Source organism: Vicugna pacos, chromosome 7 (genome assembly GCF_048564905.1).
Source record: "Vicugna pacos chromosome 7, VicPac4, whole genome shotgun sequence".
In the NCBI taxonomy this organism is placed as follows: domain Eukaryota; kingdom Metazoa; phylum Chordata; class Mammalia; order Artiodactyla; family Camelidae; genus Vicugna; species Vicugna pacos.
The window spans coordinates 65497925-65519585 of NC_132993.1; the positions used below are offsets into that span (position 1 = coordinate 65497925).

At 35.7% G+C, this 21661-nt stretch overlaps 1 protein-coding gene across 10 annotated transcripts in view; it reads right to left on the minus strand.

Moving 5' to 3' along the window:
- ZNF804B (zinc finger protein 804B) overlaps positions 1-21661 on the minus strand; it is a 775441-nt gene that overhangs the window by 395316 nt on the left and 358464 nt on the right. The gene's annotated exons all lie outside the window — the stretch shown is intronic.

A 21661-nucleotide genomic window follows, 5' to 3' on the forward strand; every position in this document is an offset into this window, starting at 1 on the left:
TTATCAGATAGTCAGGCTTCCTTCCTTGGTCTTTGCAGACACTCTCAGAATAATGGGGTTTGTGGAGGAGGTTGCCATGCATAAACCAAACCACAGGGTCAGAATCAGCACGGTGGTCTCTCTGCTGCAGCTGCCTCACTGTCCTTTCCCTTAAATGCACTGAGGCTGCAGCCCTTTCTTTCTGGGGTCACCACAGTGGGAACCCTTGGCTTCTGTTGCCCCTGGGAACTTAATGCTTCTATCAGTATTTTTCTTTTTTGTTATTTTGTTTTGTTTTGTTTTGTTCTGGTGGGGGCAGTTTACAAGTAGAGTACTAGGTTTACTCATTTATTTTTACTGGAGGTACTGGGGATTGAATTCGACCTCGTGGATGCTAAGCAGGAGCTCTACCCCTGAGCTATGCCCTCCCTCTTCAGTATTTTTCTTGTTTCCAGATCTTTTCATCTCATCTTTGTCTCATCCAGTAAGAAAATCTCCTATTCTTGTAGTGTCCAGCCATTAATCAGTTGTATTGGCCACAAGAGCAGAAGCTCTCCTTGTCCCTCTACAAGTTTGCTGTAAGTTCATGGTACCTGGGGACTGAGGAGTGATGTGTCAAGTGTATTCAGCTCACTGCCCTGGAAACCAATGCCATTCCTCCCCAGAATCTCCTCTTCACCCCCTTCATGCCCATCTTACAGGCCTAGATCCTAAGTCTGGTTCCCCCTGCTACTTCTCATGGTGACATTTTCCTTTTAAAAACTTTTGTCCCCTCTTGAATTGTGGCTTTGGTCAGGGGATAAAGAATTTGCCAAATATCTCAGTATATAGATGAACCCTCAATATGGATAGTCTTCATATTCTTACATCCCCAGGGGGGACCACTGTCCAGCACAGACTGTAAACAGTCATCATGGAGATGGTTTTGAGGGTTTCATTTTGAGTGTTTGCACCCTGATGCCACCTGTAATGTGTGTATGCCCTGTGTTTACACGGCAGTTTTATAAGTAGACTCAGAAGAGTAATTCTAACAATGTACCTTGTCATCTCTTACAGAATTTTTTACCAAGTGAATGCTTGATTAGAGGACTCTTGATTATTCAAGATAAGGGACAGAGCCAACAATATGGCTAAACCAAAATGGAAAATCACTTACGTTTGTTTACTTTATTTGTATTTTTAAAAGTGGTCAAGAATAGAGCTATTCTTGGAATTTATGTCACTTCAAAATTGTGCCACTACTGTCAAGCCTCAATGAATCATATTATTTTCCACCCCACTTCTCTGTGGGATTACCTCTTTTTCTCTCTACAGTATTGATTAAGAGGATCAATTTTACAATTGAGGAAAGCATCAGACTAAATAGAACTTTGTTCAATTGTTCTTACACTGAAGCTCACTTCTCTTTGCTCTTTTTACTCTCCCAGGCTGAAAGAAGGTAATTAAACATTGTAGGATAAAAGGTCTTTCCCTCAGCACCTGCTGGCCTGTGGGCTGTATTTAGCGATAACTATAAACAAGGGTGGCAATAATGTTAATAAACTTGAAGCAGAGAAAATAACCAGAAAAACAAATCAGGATTACTTGTGGATAGACTATCATGAGACTATCTGATCAATGTTTAGTGTCCTTTTTTGTTGTTATTCCCCTAAAATTACAGCTTACTTTTGATGTTTCACTTTTGTAAAAATTTTTTTCATGAAACACAGGCTGTTTCAAAAGTCTCAATGAATACCAATAAAAAACTTTCTATGCAGTTCTATTGCCTTGAGAAGTCTGATTAGAACATCACTATGGTAAAAGAAAATGAATAAATGTAGTATCATTAGTTGGCCTTATATTCACATAATCTCTCTAGTGTGGAAGTTGGATTCAGATATGAATCAATGGCAGTTCATACTATCACCCAACCACAGAGAAAATTTTGGATTTCCACCTATAGCAAACTATTCATTACAGTAATAGAATAGAGTGTTTCCAAAAGCCAATGATGCTCCAATATTCCTTCTGCTCAAATAAACCACAAATAGCATAAATTGTGGCAGACTAAAATCCAAAGTAAAACTGTGATTTAAGTGCTATGTGTATGGAGGGGGAGGGTAAAGCTCAGTGGTGTAGCAAATGCTTAGTATGCACAAGGTCCTGGGTTCAATTCCCAGTACCTCCATCAATAAACAAACAAACAAACAAACAAACAAACAAACAAATAAACGCTATGTGTACATAACAGGATGGATTATGTTACATGAGTTGTCATCATAATTCACTTTCCTCAACTGGTAAAAAATAGATGTTTTCTTTAAGAAGTGTGGGATTTTTTTTCTTTGATTTTTATAAAAATAATATTATCAGTTAGAAATAAAATTTTGAAAGAAAAGAAACCAACATTTTCCAGGGCAAAAAGTCTGACTTTAGCATATCTCTTTCGGAATTACCTGTGAGGGTGGGTTATGAGTTTGTAATTCTACATGGCTGCAAGTACATGATGACCTTGTATGGAATTAAAGGATATATGTTTAGAGATAAGGGTCACTACTGAGTGAATAATTGTCATTGGGTTTGCAACTGTAACACCAGCTAGTGTGGGACTGGCAATACGGTATTTTCCTCATTCCCACAGTGACGCATATACTAGACACAATTCAAAATTTAAAGTAACTCTGTGTTGGAAATGCTGGGTATTTATGAGCACCATTTGTGGTTGCTGAAAAACAGTTGAGATTACTGGGTAAAGTTACATATAGATTCTTTTTATCTGGTCATTTTTTAAAATAATTCTTTCCTTTGATGTAGGATGCCAACCAATACAAATTGCATTCTTGGGGTGACTATAAGCACTTAGCAATGCCCACTACACCTGGACTGTTGACTTGGCTATCATGACCAGGGAATTAAGGTTTACTGTAGTTTCTTTGTAAACTCACATTACAAAGGCGGTTCTTGACATTTACACAACAGACACTTCTGTGTATTATAAACCCATGCCCTAAACCACCTTTCATAGGCCAAGTTCAGAATTTCCCACTAGAATTGATTGCCAGTGATTTAGAGAAATCCATGGAGATTTGGGAAAGAGAAGGAAAGTCAGCCTTTATGATGTGGCTGTGGCATTTGCAGACTAATTTGTAGGAGCACCAGCCCAGCCAAAAACTCCAAATGCTTTCTAACCACATTCACCACAGCATATCCACAGTCTTCTCCACCCTCTCTGTTCTTGAGGGGCCCTAGGTAGTTTCCTAGGACGAAAGGACACCTCAAGTTATCAGTTTAAGCATTTTCATCATTCACAGCTAGTAACCCCTTACCCCACAGAATCTCCCCTTTCTTTCCAAATCCTTTCTTCCTCTTCAGTCTAATTCAGCTCCAGGATAGGAGAATAAGAGGAGGGGGCTCCTATGGAGGGCAATTGGGGTGTCTCCCCATCCCCGTGGCCATAGGCTTAAGTGTGCAATATTTGCCCCGCTCCCTTCTGTCTTAGCTGTGCTCCAGAATGCTAGGGGCACCTAGTCTGAAATCTACCCATAACTCAGATCAAGGCCCTGTGGAGAGATAAGGCAGAGGCAGTAGTCCTGTGAGAGGGGGGTTCGCAGTTTGCAATCTTTGGTTACTAGGAGAGAGCTGGCAGAATTCCGTTCTATGGTTGCTTTCTCTAGTGCAAGAAAGGTTCACACCCACCCTGGAATGCCTTCAGGGATGGGAGTTAACAATACAATGCTAATTTCTAACTTTCCAAAAATGGAACACCACACCCACTCCATCAAGGGAAAAAAAAAAAGTATTTTGTTTGCTTTTCAGACCTTTGATTTCTCAAACAGATTTTTCAAGAATGTTTTCAATAACAACGTATGAACTGCCTCTATTCTGCAAAAGCTGTCACCAATTATGAATCTATATACTCATTTTAAAGTTACTAAATTAGTTTGTAACTAAAAGAAAAGCTTCTTTCACTTAAGGTCTTGCCTGTCCTGCTAAAGAGAGAAGTGGCCAAAAACAAAAAAAATCCTTTGTTACCACCTGTCTTTCCATACACCACTTGTGATAAGAGTTTCATTACAATTTAAAATGATACCAAGTTCAAAACCTGATGAAAAATATCTAGAGGGCCTTCAGAAGTTACCTTTTTAAAAGACAAACTATACTTCCAGAGCAAAACTTGGATCAGTTTCTTGACCTTGCCAAAATATAGAGTCGACCGTATTCAGGAATCTTCCATAAATGCTAGGCTGTCAATTAACAGGAGAACTATAATTTCTTTTAGTCTTCAAAATAATTTTGCTAAACTTATTGAAGAATAGGCCTTCTTTAATTTATAGATTTTTTTATAGACTTACTACCTAGAAATTCATGTTCTTTATATAACTGTTTAGGGGGAAATTATTAATAGATTTTTTTCCAATCTCTAGATTTTTAAAATTTATGACAAAGTGCATAGCCTAAATACTACTGTGTCTCTGGGACACATCAGTAAGGAGAAAGTATTCTAGACGAGTGTTTTTCATCTAATCCAGCAGGTAGAAGTTGATGAAATCTATAACTGGGTGATGGTCCTAAAATGACTTAGACATTCACTCTTCACTGGAACCAAGAACAAATCAAGGAGATGGAGAAAGTGGGGATGCACTTTTACAGGGTGTTACAATGGGCAGTGGAGAGAATATCTCTCCACTCTAATATCTCCTGCTGTTGTTTACTTACAAAATCTGTACTTTGTAAAAACTGACACGAAGAACTATGTGAAGAGCATAAAATGTTCTGATGATGTCAACCTCATTGTTTCTGACATATATCTAAAACAACAATGTGGTACCAACAAGAATCATGATCAGTAATTTCATTTAATGTTTTGATAGACCTGACCATTCACTACGTGATTGTGCAAGCATTACTTCAACGTAGATACCCAGGTGCAATGAGTACCCCTATTTTACAGAAGATGAAAGCAAAAGTCAGGTCCCAAGCAGCATTCAGCCAATACTTCAGCCTACAAGTCTAATGTCTTCTCACTATATCCTACTTTCACTATATCCTTCATAATGAATTAAAATCACCACATCTCATGCTGGAATTTGCCAGTGAGTGTATCAACTCATTATTCCCCATGATACAAAGTATTTGCTAAAATAGAGAGAAAGAAGTAAAGAGAAGTAACATTCGCTGATCACTTACTATATGCTAGGTCAGAAATTTTAATTATTGTCGTAGGTTTTCTAACAACCTTATTAAAATTCATTCCTGTGCCACATTAAAATAATTTCAGCTGGGAAAAAGTTAGGCACAATTACTATGCTCACTGTGCTTTTGAAATTATTGCCTATAAGTTATTCATTTAATTAGGACAAGCTCTGATTTGTCAGCAATCATTTTGCATAAAATCTAACCTACAGATTGTTTTCAAATATGACATTTTTATGAATACTCAATTTAACAACTCATCAAATTGACAGTAATATTAATTAACTTCATAGAAATTTATCAAAACATGTATTCATTTAGATTTTGCCATTTAAAAAAATAATTTCATAGGAATTTTTTTCTTGGTCTCAAACTTTTTTTTTTCTTTTTTTTTTTTTTTGCAGGCCACTGAAAAACCTACAGCCTCCTAATGCTGTGCTTCTGGTGCCTGGTAAATAAAGTGGCCTCAGCATACTGTGCTAGGCACTTTATAGACCTTACCTCATAAGATTATCTGTCCAGTAAAAGAAAAAAAAAAATATGCTGGGCTACAGATAATAGGTTGCTGCAGCAAAACGCCAGAAAATCTATAAATAAGGATGATTTCCTAGAGAATTCCTACCACATCTGTAATCTCAATGTTCCTTTATTGAATAACAATTGAATCCAGTGGGAGAAACTGCAGTGAAATAAAGGGTAAATTGAAGATACATGGATAAAATCCTTTTTTCTCCTTTAAAAATGTTACTAGAAATGTTAATCAAGTATAGACTTTATTTGATAAAAATCTAACAACATCAGTTTACTAGTTGTGATAAATATTTCATACTAATATAAGATCTTAACAACAGGTAAACTGGTCGTGGGGTAAGCCAGAACTCTGTAGTATCTCTGCAATTTTTCCGTAAACATAAAACCAAACTATTCTAAAATAAAGGTTTATTATTATGAAGGTAATTAAAAATAAAAAGGGTTTTTAACAGGAAAAAATGACCTAATAATGTTCTATTTACTCCCTCCTTTTTCTTTCTTTCCCTTCATGGACAATTTGGTCATGAAGCCACTGGGCAGGGATGAGGGGAAGAGGGGGATGGCACTAACCACCTGTGCAGAGGGCAGCTTGTTATGGAAGGATGGAGTTCAAGCATAGTGAGTAAGTAATCATATGGGGAGAAGCCATCAAGTGCCTTGCAGTTAAAGAAAGGAGTTACAAATATGGAAAGAGAGAAAACCAGAACACTACCCTGTGGTGATGCATCGGAACTGGAGGTATTAGCATGAACTGATCGTTTTCAACATACATACATAAGTATCAAGGTAAGTGTATCCGTGTGTGTATAAACTATCTACTGAGAAAGACATGGTATCAGTTTCACTCCAATAGCAACTGGTAGACTTAGTACCCAGATATTAATTTCCAAATATCATTCTCAACTAAAAGAAACTAGAGCTCTTTGGAGAAATGGCTGATAACAGTGCTGAGGCAAGGAAAGTACAAAATTAAACAACTATCCGCTATCTACTGTGCCAGAAACCAAGAAGGTATTTAAAGAATGAGGAGGAGAAGTCAAAAGGATATGAGAGCCAGCTTGAAAGGGCTCCTAATGTGGGCTAGTAACAAAAAAGCAGTCATGAATAAAAAGGGAAGCCATGAGTCCACGCTAATATAAATTAATAAATAAACTGAAACTTGATAAAGAATAAGATATTTAGATAGTTTAAATTACCTCCTGGGTTAAGCAGGACACGTCTCCAAAAGACCATGTCCTGGTGACTTGTCATGTTTGTGTAAATGTAACATATGGCAAAGGATCTTTACAGATGTAATTAAGTTTACTACTCAAATGGCTTTTAAATAGGGAGATTATCCTAAATCGTCTGAGTGAGGAAGTCAGAGAGATTCTAAGTGTGAAAAGGATTTGACTCATGGTTGCTGATTCTGAAATGTAGGGGCTCATTTGCCCACAGATTCGCCACAGGTGTCTAGTTTTAAGCTTCATATCATATATATATATATACACACACACACACACACATATATATACACACATATATATCATATACATACGCTAATAATAACACATCCTGACAATATTTTTAACTTACAATCTAAAAAGAAAAGTTTGGCTTGAAAAATTGTACTGGGTTTCTTGGATTTAGCACAGTAAGCTTATTTTCTATGCTTAGCTTTTTCCAAGTTGTATTATGTTATGCTGAATTTCTACTAAATAATGTGGATAGCACAGATTGCTAAAGGAAAAAAGTTCATATCAAAAACATGAAGAATTGACCTCTGTAAAAATGACTACATTAAGGGATTTTATTTAGTTTAGATAAGAGAATATAATAATAAAATAACATTACAAATTAATATATCAAATATATAGATTTAAGAAACTTGCAAGAAAAGTTTAATTCCCAACTAGAAAAACAAAAGCCATTCCATTAAAATCTGAGCATAAAAAACAGATAATTGTTCAAACTTTTTCTCATTTTTCTTCATTTAAGAACCTGGCAGTCTTTTGTAACATGAAGGAAAGCAAGGGGAAACAAAAGTGAAAACCACAACTCTCCCCAAAGGGAATACAGGAGAAGAAATGTAGCTTTTGTTGGATGTCAGACGTAACACTAGGCACTTAATATTATCATGCTTTGCTCTACACAACAGTTCTAGAGAGGTATGGCCATGTACTCCTATTTTAAAAATAGAGAATTGTATAAGATTATTTAATTCAAAGCTTAAGGAACCAATTGTAGTAAAAAACAGAAGTAACATTTAATTCAAACTTGTCTTCACAGGGAATCCATGGTCTTTTCAATCAATTAAGTTGCCTTAATTGGACCTTACGATAATCTCATTGGGTAGAAAATGTAACTGCTATCATCACTAACCTGTGTGTGTGTATAAGTAGACAAAGATAGAGACTGATTTATATGTATAATAAATATATATGTGTATGTGTGTACCAAGGTTATATAAACATAAATATACATATAAAAATATAAACATATAGTATATAGTATCTATGTATATATAAAATACACACACACACATAAACAAAAAAGTTATGTAACCAGGAAGGTTACACATCAATATTTCAAAATAATAAATTTGTTTTGTAACATCGTCAACTAAAATTAAAATATATTGCTTTCTGAAATCTATATTCTTTCATGCATTATTCAATCAGGTTAGATAATAGTCAAATATGCACCTTATTTAAACTGTTTGATCTCAAGAATTACGTGTAAGAATATATACACTATTTTTTTAAGAAAAATGAAAAGCCCAACTCATGTGACAAAGTTTTTCAGATGCAACATTTCATGATGTGATGTTAACCAGTATCCAAGAGTAAGTAGTCCAAAATATTAGAACCCAAAAGATATGTATCAATTCTGCACACTTTCCCCACAAATCAGAATCTTTACACAATCAGAAGTGTCTTCTTTTTATTTTTTCTTTTGTTTCCTTCTGAGTGATATAGACCATGATGGTGCATTAGCTATGCATGGCCAAGAGTATGTACAAAACTCTGTGCCAGTTCACCATTTCTATTTAGCCTTTAAAAACCCAAGTAATGATAACCATAAGACTCTTGCTCAAAATCTTAGAGAAGATATATTTATAACAATTGTATAACTCACTTGGCTTTTTTAAAAGAGACAGTTCTATGTAGTATATCTAAATTCAGAATTTAATTACAAAGCAACTCCTGGGCAGTAACTGGCTCATATTTCTGGAGAGGAACCTGACAACATGATCCTAAATCCTTACATAATACATAATCATTTCTCCATATATTTCACATCTGGAATTCTCTTAATAAAATTCTAAGATGAACGAACAAAAATGAACAAAGGTGTTCACATAGTGTTGCTTACTTTAACAAAAAAAGTAGGCAAAATAAATTCTCAAGAGTACAGGAGTGGTTAATAAAGGCATCTGTACATTGGAATCTGCAGCCATTAAACAAAATTTTATTGCTTTATGTTTTAGCACATTTTGTGCTTTTATATACTTCTACACAGGTTTTTAAAATACACTTTTTATGTACTTTTAGTGCTTATTTATGTTTTATTAACACTAAAAGGCATTCATAACATGTTACTAAATGGTAAAAACAAACTAAAAACCATAATAATAACATAAGGTAAAAAAGTGTATGTGTGTGAGTGTGTGTGTAACATCATCAGTGATATACACTAGGTGAAATGAAACATATTTACGCACAACTGCAATTACAAAAGAGAATCACAGAATATGCATAATTGTTCATTTCCTGATTTATGATGTTCAGGTCAATATCATCTTCTTGTAACTTTTCTTCATTTTCTAAGTTTTTATAAGAAATGTATGGCCATTAGGTCATATAAAATTCATAGATAATAATAAAGGGGTGGAAACCTGGCCAGAATGCGTGTGAGCCATTTCTCAGGTTGGTTCATACTGCTTAGCCCTAGTTTCTGAGAGGTGGGGCTGATCATCATTATTGAAAATGGCAACCTTACACCAACAGAGCTGAGAGGTTGAGAACACCTGGGCAGGAGACAATCACTCTGAACTAACCACAAGTGTTAACTGCTATCTCCTCACATTCTGATTAGGGAGAAGACAAATCAATGTTGTCAATAAAGAGTGTTTCTTCACTTGAGAGAAGCTTCTATGCAAAGAAAAGACCATGCCTAGGTTTCCTCTGGTTTTAAAGCTTAATATTTAATTTATTAAAGTTGCAAATTCAAAAGCCTAACTTACCCTTAAGTTTTCAGATAATTTACAAAATAGTAGTCTAGAATATTTTAATAGTACCTTATAAGGAGATTTCAATTAATCACTAGTACAATTTTTAAATAATCCTTCTTTTAAGCAATTCCTTTAAAACTTACCTGTTCGACAAACTGAATTGATTAGATAAATAGATGGGTGGATAGATAGCTAGATAGTTAGAGATCTAGATAGATAGTTAGATAGTCATTAAGTCAAAATCTTAAATGATCCAGTACTATATGTAACTTGGTAAAATTTCAGCTTAAAGTGAAATAATCCAAAAATTCAAACCAATTACTCTGTTACACATTTTAAGACAGAAAACAAAAGGCTAACCTGTCACATGGTAGGGAAAATTCTCTTACACATTAGAAATCCTTAAATACCAAGTATGCACAGATCTCTTCTTAACACAAAAATAATGCTGCTAAACATTTAATTATTTTAAATATTTCTACTATAAAGTATAAATCTTCCAAAGTTAAAAGATCTTCATCCATGAAGGAACAGATATCACTACAAATAGTTTAGAGGTTACCCTCTAAGCCAATTGAAGTTATATGTTGATTAGGGATTGTAACCAAATTGCTGACTGAATTTTTGTCAGCATCATTAAGGGTCACCTTGAGCCCTTCTCATAATCTGTAACAAGGACTTTATAATTTAAGGAGGGTTGAGTTCAAAACTCTTGAGAGCCATATAGACCACATTCCAGATTTACTAATACCCTTACCCAATTTTTATGTTATATTAACCTTCATCCCACTAAATACACCATTTAATTAAATTCAATAGTGTTCAGTCACTGTTTCACTCAGTTCTGAATTCTTTTTAGACTCTTTATTTCCATTAGAACCACAATTCCTACACACACACACACACACACACACACAATGCGTATTTTAGACACACACACACACACACACATATATTCCACAATATTTGATTAGACTTTGGTGTCTCTCACAGCTAGCAGTCAACAATATCTAAAGTCTTTCTCCTGATAATTACGTATGTATGCACATGTATTCTGGAGAGAAAGCAAGAGTGAGAAGATGGTTAAATCACTGGTAAACAGTTCAGTTTAGAGGCAAAGAAACCTCACTGTCTTCTTGCTACCCTACCTTCTATGCTAGGCAAGTTGATAACTAACACTTAACTGACATTGTTTAGGAAATAAGTTCTACTTTTAAAAAAATGTATTACTTTTTATTCATTTATTTTTAAAGAATCAGACCACTTTTCCAGTCCACTTTTTGGAAGAGGGAAAAAGAGTGAATTTAAATGTGAGCTAAACTGCTAGGCCTGCAGTGCGGTGTTAATATGGGCATTTGAGAGGAGCCGCCCTGGAGCCGCCATGCTGCCCCTCACCCTAGTGCTCCCACTGACAGCAGGTCCCCAAATCCAGAGAGTTTAGCATATCAGTGGAGTCTTTTTCACTTCAATTATGGGAACTCCATTAACCAGAGAATTTAGCAGTGAAGGAGAAAATATGCTGCCTTATATTTAGAATACGTTGCTTATACCTCCTGAGGGCAGAAAGGTAAAATAGATTTAATTGTGCTCAAGGAGTTATTTTTTCTTTACACTAATGATAAATCAACAGAAAAAGAGGGTAAAGAAACAATTCCCTTTAAAATAGCACCCAAAGTAATAAAATATCTGGGAATAAATCTAACCAAGGAGGCGAAAGAATTATACACAGAAAACTATAAACGATTGATGAAGGAAATTAAAGAAGACTTTAAAAAATGGAAAGATATTCCATGCTCTTGGATTGGAAGAACCAATATTGTTAAAATGGTCACACTGCCCAAGGCAATCTACAGATTTAATGCAATCCCTATCCAATTACCCAGGACATATTTCACAGAACTAGAACAAATCATAATAAAATTTATATGGAACCATCAAAGACCTAGAATTGCCAAAGCATTACTGAAGAGAAAGAAAGAGGCTGGAGGAATAACTCTCCCAGACTTCAGACAATACTATGGAGCTACAGTCATCAAGACAGCATGGTATTGGTACAAAAACAGACATATAGACCAATGGAACAGAAGAGAGAGCCCACAAATGAACCCACAAACTTTTGGTCAACTCATCTTCGACAAAGGAGGCAAGAATATACAATGGAATAAAGACAGTCTCTTCAGCAAATGGTGTTGGGAAAACTGGACAGCAGCATGTAAAACAATGAAGCTAGAACACTCCCTTACACCATATACAAAAATGAACTCAAAATGGATTAAAGACTTAAACATAAGACAAGATACAATAAACCTCCTAGAGGAAAACATAGGCAAAACATTATCTGACATACATTTCAAAAATGTTCTCCTAGAAGAAATAAAAGCAAGAATAAACAAATGGGACCTAATGAAACTTACAAGCTTCTGCAGAGCAAAGGAAACCAGAAGTAAAACAAGAAGAAAACCTACGGAATGGGAGAAAATTTTTGCAAGTGAAACCGACAAAGGCTTGATCTCCAGAATATATAAGCAGCTCATACGACTCAATAAGAAAAAAATAAACAACCCAATCCAAAAATGGGCAGAAGACTTAAACAAGCAATTCTCCAAGGAAGACATACAAATGATCAAAAAGCACATGAAAAAATGCTCAATATCACTAATTATCAGAGAAATGCAAATCAAAACTACAATGAGGTATCACCTCACACCTGTCAGAATGGCCGTCATTCAAAAATCCACAAACGACAAATGCTGGAGAGGCTGTGGAGGAAGGGGAACCCTCCTACACTGCTGGTGGGAATGCAGTTTGGTGCAGCCACTATGGAAAACAGTGTGGAGATTCCTCAAAAGACTAGGAATAGACTTACCATATGACCCAGGAATCCCACTCCTGGGCTTGTATCCAGAAGGAAATCTACTTCAGGATGCCACCTGCACCCCAATGTTCATAGCAGCACTATTTACAATAGCCAAACATGGAAACAGCCTAAATGTCCATCAACAGGTGACTGGATAAAGAAGAGGTGGTATATTTATACAATGGAATACTACTCAGCCATAAAAACCGACAACATAATGCCATTTGCAGCAACTTCGATGCTCCTGGAGAATGTCATTCTAAGTGAAGTAAGCCAGAAAGAGAAAGAAAAATACCATATGAGATCGCTCATATGTGGAATCTAAAAAACAAAAACAAAAACAAACAAACAAAAACAAAGCATAAATACAGGACAGAAATAGACTCACAGACAGAGAATACAGACTTGTGGTTACCAGGGGGGTGGAGGGTGGGAAGGGATAGACTGGGATTTCAAAATTATAGAATAGATAAACAAGATTACACTGTATAGCACAGGGAAATATACACAAAATGTTATGATAACTCACAGAGAAAAAATGTGACAATGAGTGTGTATATGTCCATGAATGACTGAAAAATTGTGCTGAACACTGGAATTTGACACAACATTGTAAAATGATTATAAATCAATAAAAAATGTTAAAAAAGGAGTTATTTTTTTAAAAAGCAGTTACTTACTTATTCTCAATGCCAAAATAATGCTGAAAAATCTAAAAAGGAGCCCATAATCTTACAGAAGTTACAGCTGGAGATCCTTTATATTGTATAGTTCTTACCAAAGAGATCTCCAGTTTTATCTGTACTACAAAAAGACATTGGCTTCCAGCAGCAGGATTATCATCTGCCTACTTGGAAAAATGATTAATTTAAGATAAACAGATGCTGCCTTCAGACATACTGATTGTATTTCCCAGATACTCTGCAGCAATGCTCTCCACTCAGACATTATAAACTATTCAGAGGGATGGTTCCTTTCTACTCACGTAACACAAAGCATTCAAGATTTAATCTAGCTCCCTGTATGGCACGGTTGAATTTTATTTCATTTCACCCTCACCCTACCAATACAAGTCTCTCCCTCTTTAATTTAATTTTTCTTAACATAAACTTCTTTTTGTTCCTTTCATTGCTCATCTTTACATTTCATTATATAAAGAAGACTTAAAATAAGACAGTAAAATTATGCCACTTAAAGCAAATTAATAAGTCAAATAGAAAATAACAATCAAAACCTGATAATAATGTGTTTAAATTTTGCAGAGCAAGACTATGTTTAAGTTTTCCCTGAAGAGATTTTATTTTTTCTAAAGATTCACTTTTTAAAAGTCTAGGTTTTAAGTGTGAGGTTGTCTTCAGTCAAAAAAAGCTATTTTTTAAATCACAAAGAAAATTGTTAAAGGCAAAGAGAATATGTACTATGCTAGTACTGTTTTTCAATACCATAAAAACATGACCAAGAAAAATTTCCTTCCTTTTCTGAGGCATAGGTCTGGAGAATGACCTTATTTAAAACAAACAAACAAAAAAAAGCAAGACCAGCCCAGTCCTTAAATATCACTGGAGGCAAATTTCTAATAACTAAGGATGAGCTACTACCCAAGTCACACCATTCACCACCACATCTGGAAACTCATTAAATATCATTTCCTGCAACCCTGTGAGCCAAATCCAAAAATAGGCCTTTAGTCAAGAGTCAGAGCTTAAAAGTATGATACCTTTTTACTGTAGTGCTGTCTCATGTTTGAAAAGTTATACACACAAATGAGACAGACATTGACTATGGGTCCATGGTAGTTAGGTATATTTCGTGGAGTAAACAGAGATTTAACCTGTCAAGCAATGACTAGGCCAGGCTATTTCTCTACCTTGTAAAAAGGCCCACAAAACTGCCAGACTGGAAGTAATCTTACAATTTCAGCCCTGTTTATGACAAAATCAAAGTTACCCTTCCCATCAAACCATAAGCAAACAGTATGGCTTCTCTCAAAGTCAAATTTAATAAAAATTATATTCATAAACAGATATAATCACAGCAAGTATAACCAATACTCAAGTTGTTTGGTCAGGAGAGTTGAAAATTCCAACCAGTGGGGGATCCAAAGGATCTTCACATTTGACCCTAAAACTTATTAGATAATTCTGAGAATTTTGCCTTAAAGTTATGCTTTCATGCATCTTGTATTAATGGATATTTCTGAGTATATTATAATTGAATAAAAGAGGCTTAGCCAATTGAAAAGCGAAAAGTTTTACAAGAATGCAAAATATTCACACAGAAATCATAATTATTCCTACCAACTAGATCACTGGGTTAAGAGTTAAGACCTTCTAGTTAGTTCAGCCAGTATCTTACAAAATGTAATGCTTAGAACCTCTCAAAGCTAAAAGAGGCACAAAATGATTATTTATCAATATTTCAGCACACAAAAGTACACTCAGTCCAGAATAACTTTGCCTAGGATCTCCCTGGGGATAAGTACCCATATGGAAATGGTTTTTCAATGAGGTCAACAGTGGCATATATGTGGTTGAGAGGTTCCTGTTACAGAGACAAGGAACTAGGGTGACAGATGAGGCATGGACCAGAAAGGCATTCATGCATCTCCAGCAGATGCCAGCACTGAAAAAATGATGATGAAGGACCAGATGCCTACACTGCCCCACTGTCATGTGACTCAAGATCCTGGTAACTGGTCCTCCCAAGTAAAGCAGCCACCCTAGTATACTTTCATTATGTGTAACACACTTCAAAACTAAAGTGATTGTCCCTTATAATTACATATATTAAACCAATGATACTTAATTTCACATGAGGATCTGAAATGTCCACAACTGTTAAAGTTAGTGGGTATAGTTCCTGAAGAAATATGGAGTTTTCCTGAATCAAAATGGGCAAAAGGACTTTAAATTCAGCACAGGCTGGAAAGGTTGCAGGATAATAAAGGCTTTGCTGGCTAAATCAAAGAACATCTATTTAGATGACTAAGACATAGCCAATCTTCACAAATATTTCATTATGTTGTTTTTACTATATTGCTGCTCTGGTTATATGAAATGAAAAAATGATACAGTTACTCAGACTCAGATTAATAATGCTCTTACTTTATAAAAAGAAACACTTTTTAATGTTTCATTCTAGCCTAAATCCTCATTACATAAATGGGATACAATGTTTCAGCAAGTATTTCTGACCCTCAAATGGTGCCTTTCCAAACATCTTGAATACAGTTATTAACACCATTAAACGTGGCACTCATCATATTGCTTCCCTGCGTTCAAACATTTAATGGTTCTCTATAGAGCATCACAAAATTCAGATTCCTTTAACTATTTTTTGAATAGCTCTAGCACTACCTGACTTACTGAAACATTTCCTGACAAGTGCTCTAATAAATGTCATCTCCCTGTTTCACAATTTCATGTTTATGTGTTTTTGTCAACTGGAGGGCCTTAATATTAATTAGTCTCTTTGTGCCATGTTTTCTGTAACTGTAAAAGGAATTTGTTATGTCAGTGGTGCTAAGCTCCTTTCTAACTCTAAGCTTCTATTCGATTTTCTCCATTCCCCACAGGACACTGATCAAAAAGAAAGCACCAAAATAGATACTGGCTTATTGATGATGTGTTCTAATATAATATGTTGTATGAACCAGAGTCTATTCTCATATAGAAATTATGAAGATATTATTCTAATCAAAATCATCTTTGTGCATGGAAAGAAACTTTGCCATTACTCCAAGATTTTTGAGAAAAATCAAGATTTGTTGTGTTGATATCACATGACATTAAGTGCACCAAGTGTATTAGTAAGTCATGCATCTTTAAAGCTCTTTTGTCTGCCAAGATGCAGAAAATAAATCTGATAAAAGAGGAAAAATAAACATAATTCACAGTTGAGTGTTATTAGCAGTCTCCAACATCTCTGTATAGAAGTGATGATCTTAAACTATCTTCAAGGCATGCAAGACATGCATTCCTTTCTCAGACTCCACCTTCCTGACTGGACACAATGGCAATTTAGAAAAACACAGCACACTAGTTTTTGAGAGAGGAAAACCTAGGATCACTGTGGCATAATTACCCCCTTCTCTGTAATTTACTATCAGCATATTCTCATTCTTCTTACTGCCAAATGTTTTGAGGAGTGGTCTACTTTTTGACCACTTATTCTATGTTGAACCACTGAACAACTGCAAGCTGGCTTCTGTCAACCGTTTTACTGAATCTTTTTTTTTTTTAAGTCTCCAGGAAACTTCGAATTTCCAATATTAGAAAGTCATCTTGGTCCTCAAGCTTTTTTGGCCTCTCTTTAAAATTTTACCACTATCATCCACTTTTAAACCTTTCTCCTACACTGACCTTCATAGCCCTGTTTTCTTGCTTCTCTACCTCTGATGGTTTTTTTGCCTCTTTCACTGGCTATTTGTCTACTTCTCAAAATTAGGTGTTCCACATGGTACTGTTCTCCACCTACACTGTCTCCTTTCCTTTTGTTGTCACAATCACATTCGTTCCCATGGTTTCAACTCTTCCCTCAATGCAGATGACTATCAAATTTGCATCACAATCCAGACTTCTCCAGTTCTCTAGACTCTAATTGCATTTACACCTGCATGTTTCTATGGCAACTCCACTTCAACATAATACATACAAACTATTTTTCTTCCAAAATCTGGACTTTCTCCTCTATCCTCCTTCTGTATTTAAAAAAAAAGTAGTCCTCCCAGTTACTGACATTCAAGCTCACAGATTCATCTTAAAGATGCATCTCTCACCTCCCACATCCAGCTGATTAAATCATGCCTACCTTCATGATGACTTGCATAGCTTCCTCAATTTCAGCAACTGCTTTAGTTCAGATTCTAACTGTCCAGGGCTGAAGTCTTTAAAGACTCACCCTTCTCTCAGTAGTATGCCTTAGGCTAGCTATACAAAGATATCACTTCATGTGAGGTTTTTCTGGACGGAGGCTCCTGGACTGTGTCTTGATAAATGCTCCTTCTGTCATCTCCATGTCTTCCTATCTTGACTCTCAGTTATTAGGTCCAGACACCCCTGAATATTGACCCTCCTTGTGGGGCCCAATTCAGGCAGGATCTGCCATTTTACCAGTTTTACCCATCAGCAGGCTCTCAAGTTAGACTATCCCAGATTCACAAACAGAACAACACATGCATTACCTTTCCTCAAACCATCACCATAGCCTTATTGTTTTTTTTTTTTAGTGTCAATTTCCTTTTTCTGAACAGAACAATAATGTAGACAGGCTTAGAATATTTGGAAACTTCAATACAAATATCACCAAAGTCCACCAATTATAACACTTGGCTAGATTTCTCTCTACTCTAGTTTCTGTATTTTTTAAAATAAAATTAGGATCACATCCCACATATAATTTTGTGTATTATATTATTTACTTTAGAGAATAACTGTCTTTCCATGCATGTATAATATTCGTCAAAAATGGTTTCAAGGCACCATAGTATTCCATAATGTATCTATTCAATGTTTCAAAGTTCTCTTTTAATTCCTATAATAACCATTTTCACATTAAATTATTGGTCAATAATTCTATTCCTTTATGATATGTACCTGGAAGACACATTACTTAGTGAAAGAGTATGAGATTTTTAAGCTCATGATCCACATCATCAAATTGCTTTCCAAAAAAGCTGAACCAAGTTACTTTTCAACTGGCAGAAGATAAGAGTACTCAGTCACCTACTGCAGAATTCTTAATAGCGCTCTGGCTGCCGCCAGTGTTCCCCATCTCTAGGTTCCTCTACTCTTCACAGGCAACTTTCTAAAACACAGTTATGATTACAGGTGTTCAAAAAACCCAGTGATTCCCTCCTACCCACAGAGTAAAATTCCAACCTCTGAGCATGGCATCCAGCTCCTCCATACACTAGCTACAACTTCCTTTCGTCTCCTTTCCTCTCCTCCTGTCTGCTTACCCTCTCGTTCACGCAAGCATCTCACCCTCGGGCTACACTTAGAATCACCTGGAGAGGCTTTCACAAATAAACGTTAGCGTTCATGCCTTATTAATTAAATAAGAATCAAGAGCTGGTTTAAAAAAAAAATTCTCCACCAAATGATTCTAATAGACACTACAAGCTAGCTCATTCTTCCTTAAAGTGAAATAGGTAGAGAGAGACGAGGAAAACACCTGTCAAAAAGGCAAGCTCTTGGACCTCACTTTAAGCGTACTAACGCATACCTTTTAGGGTTGGAGACCAGGCATTGACAATTTAACAAACCTGCAAGATTTTGAAACAGAAACAGACTCAAGTAGAAAACGAACTTGTGGTTGCCAAAAAGTTAAGTGAAGGGAAAAATTACGAGTTTGGGATTTGCAGATACTAAATATTATATATAAAATAGATAAACAACAAAGTCCTACCATATAGCAAAGGAACTACATTTAATAGCTGGTGATAACCTATAATGAAAAAGAATATATATGTATAACTGAAGCACTATGCTGTACACCAGAAACTAACACAACATTGTAAATCAGCTATATTTCAATTTGAAAAAAAAGATTCTGTGGTTTGAGAACTACACCCTAGCCAAACCAGACTTGCATTTTATTAATGAAGTGCCACACTTTCCAACTCTGTAATGTATGTCCTCTGCCCTTTATGCCTCAAGCTTACAGTCTGTTCTGTATCTTCTTTGATCCCTGTCTCTGCTCCATATCCTCCCCACCCCCCGGGCCACACATAACCAGACATACAATTCACATCTCATATCTTTTTTATGCTCGGCTTAAGTGCTTGTCCCCCCAGCCACGTTTAATTGTTCCAGCATTTGTGTTTTCAGTGTTCAATGTTTATGTCTTTAGTACAGTATTTCTTCTCTCTAGCCCTGTATTAAACATACTCGTGGAAACTTAAAGCTCCACTGAGAGGACTGAATTTTTCACGTATAGATACAATATCTGGCTCACAAGAATATCTCCACAATATCTGACATATTTTCTACAAATTACAGACTTATCTTAAATGTTTGTATATTGAATAACAAAGTATTTCTAGCGTGTACTCTCCTTAGTAAATAATTATTAAACACTATTCCATACTGTCATGGCAAAGAGAGGCAATGCTGGAGAAGGTAGTTGTTTTTTTTTTAATACATCAAGCTATCTAGTGATTTGGTGACTATGCTCACTCTGCTTTGCACTGCTAAATCAAGTATACTTTGCCTACTTAATAGTTTATGTATATGCTTAGTGACAGACTCTATCCAAGTTGTTAGACATTTATTTAGACCTTTAATTCTTTTACACTAATTATTTAGATATGTCAAAACACAGAGAAGGTTAGCACAAGTGATTTAGAGTTTTCTGTTTTTCTAGTACAGAACCACAAATGAAAGGTTAAAGTGGGATTTCATATTCCAGGTGGAAATCAAGTTCAGTTAATGCACATCCTCACATTCTATAGGAATGAGTTCAAGAAACATTCACAAAGCCACTCTCCAACTCTGCTTCCCTGAAGACCATGGTCAAAGCTTCTATTAAGCTTTCCAAGAAACCCAGCCACTCTTTCTAATCTTGGCATTTCTAAAGCATCAAACAATATTTGCATGGTATTTATTGTGGTTTTTCATGGACATCTCAACATCCTTACTGGACTCAACTCATAAAATCAGGGACCAGGTGCTTCCCACATTTGCGTGCCTCATAGTGCCTATGATATTGCCTGGCACATCAAAGGCGTAGATAAATCTGAGACAAATGAGACATTAAAGACAGTACATCAATCTTGTTGATTCCCAGGTACAATGCAGGAGTCTTCCTTTCAATTTACTTTATCCAAACCATATACTATCCTCTATTTCCAGAGGAACTGCCGTATCATAGAGAAGCAAAGAGTGACCCTATGATCATGGATAGAGATAGGGAATAATTTATCTTCACTTTACCCTAGGTAGACAGAATAGAGAGGTTGCTGAGAGCATGTTTGAATTGTGTGCAAGGTACTTACATACCCTATGTTTAGTTTCCTCCCCTACAAATTGTCAGCAAAATTTCTGTCTACCTCAAGGGTTGCTGTGAAGATTAAATTAATAAGTGTTAAGAGCATCTAGTAAATGATGCACAGTAAGTAATCAATTAATAGTATTTAATCTTTCTAATCCTTTCTATCTGCCTTACAAAGACAAAAGGACACTGGGGGATTGTTTTTTTCAGAAACATTTGGTTCCAGAGAATAAAGCCAGAGCCTAAAGTGTATAGTGAATATTAAGGTGCACTGCTTAACATGAATTACAAATATATTTTGTGTCTTTATGTGCAGTAAGTTGGATAACAAGGGTAGATAGAATAATTGGAAGAGGACTCCTTAGTATAATAAATTTCAATTCTGGTCCAGCCACTTGTCAGTTGTTTGAACTTAGATACCTAAACAGACCTCTCTGGAAGAAAAAAACACTGAAGTTTCTTTTTATCCCGTGGGATAGACAGACAAGTTCTGCCTGAGTCACCACATGAGGGTAAATAACGGACCCTTAACAGATGGCACACAAGGACTGAGGTATCTGGAAACACAAATGCTGAGTGTCCACTGAAAGGAGAGTGTATGATTATAATTACATATACCAGTCAATTAAAAACAGACCAAACTGCATGTTGTTTTTAGTCCTATCTGCTCAGAACTTTTCTCTTGACACAACAGTATGGTTGACGAAAGCCAAGAAAACAAGGTCAGTTGCCTTTAAACGTTTCAGATATCCATGAGACAACGAAACTAAAATTTGGAAGAAGCTACCCAATAACTAAAAATGTATTAAGAAATGGAAAAATACACTAGGAAAACATAAATCAAACTATTACCTATGGTGGTAAAAACTACTGTTTCTGAATGTGTTAGAGTGAACCACAAAAGACTGTCACTATCA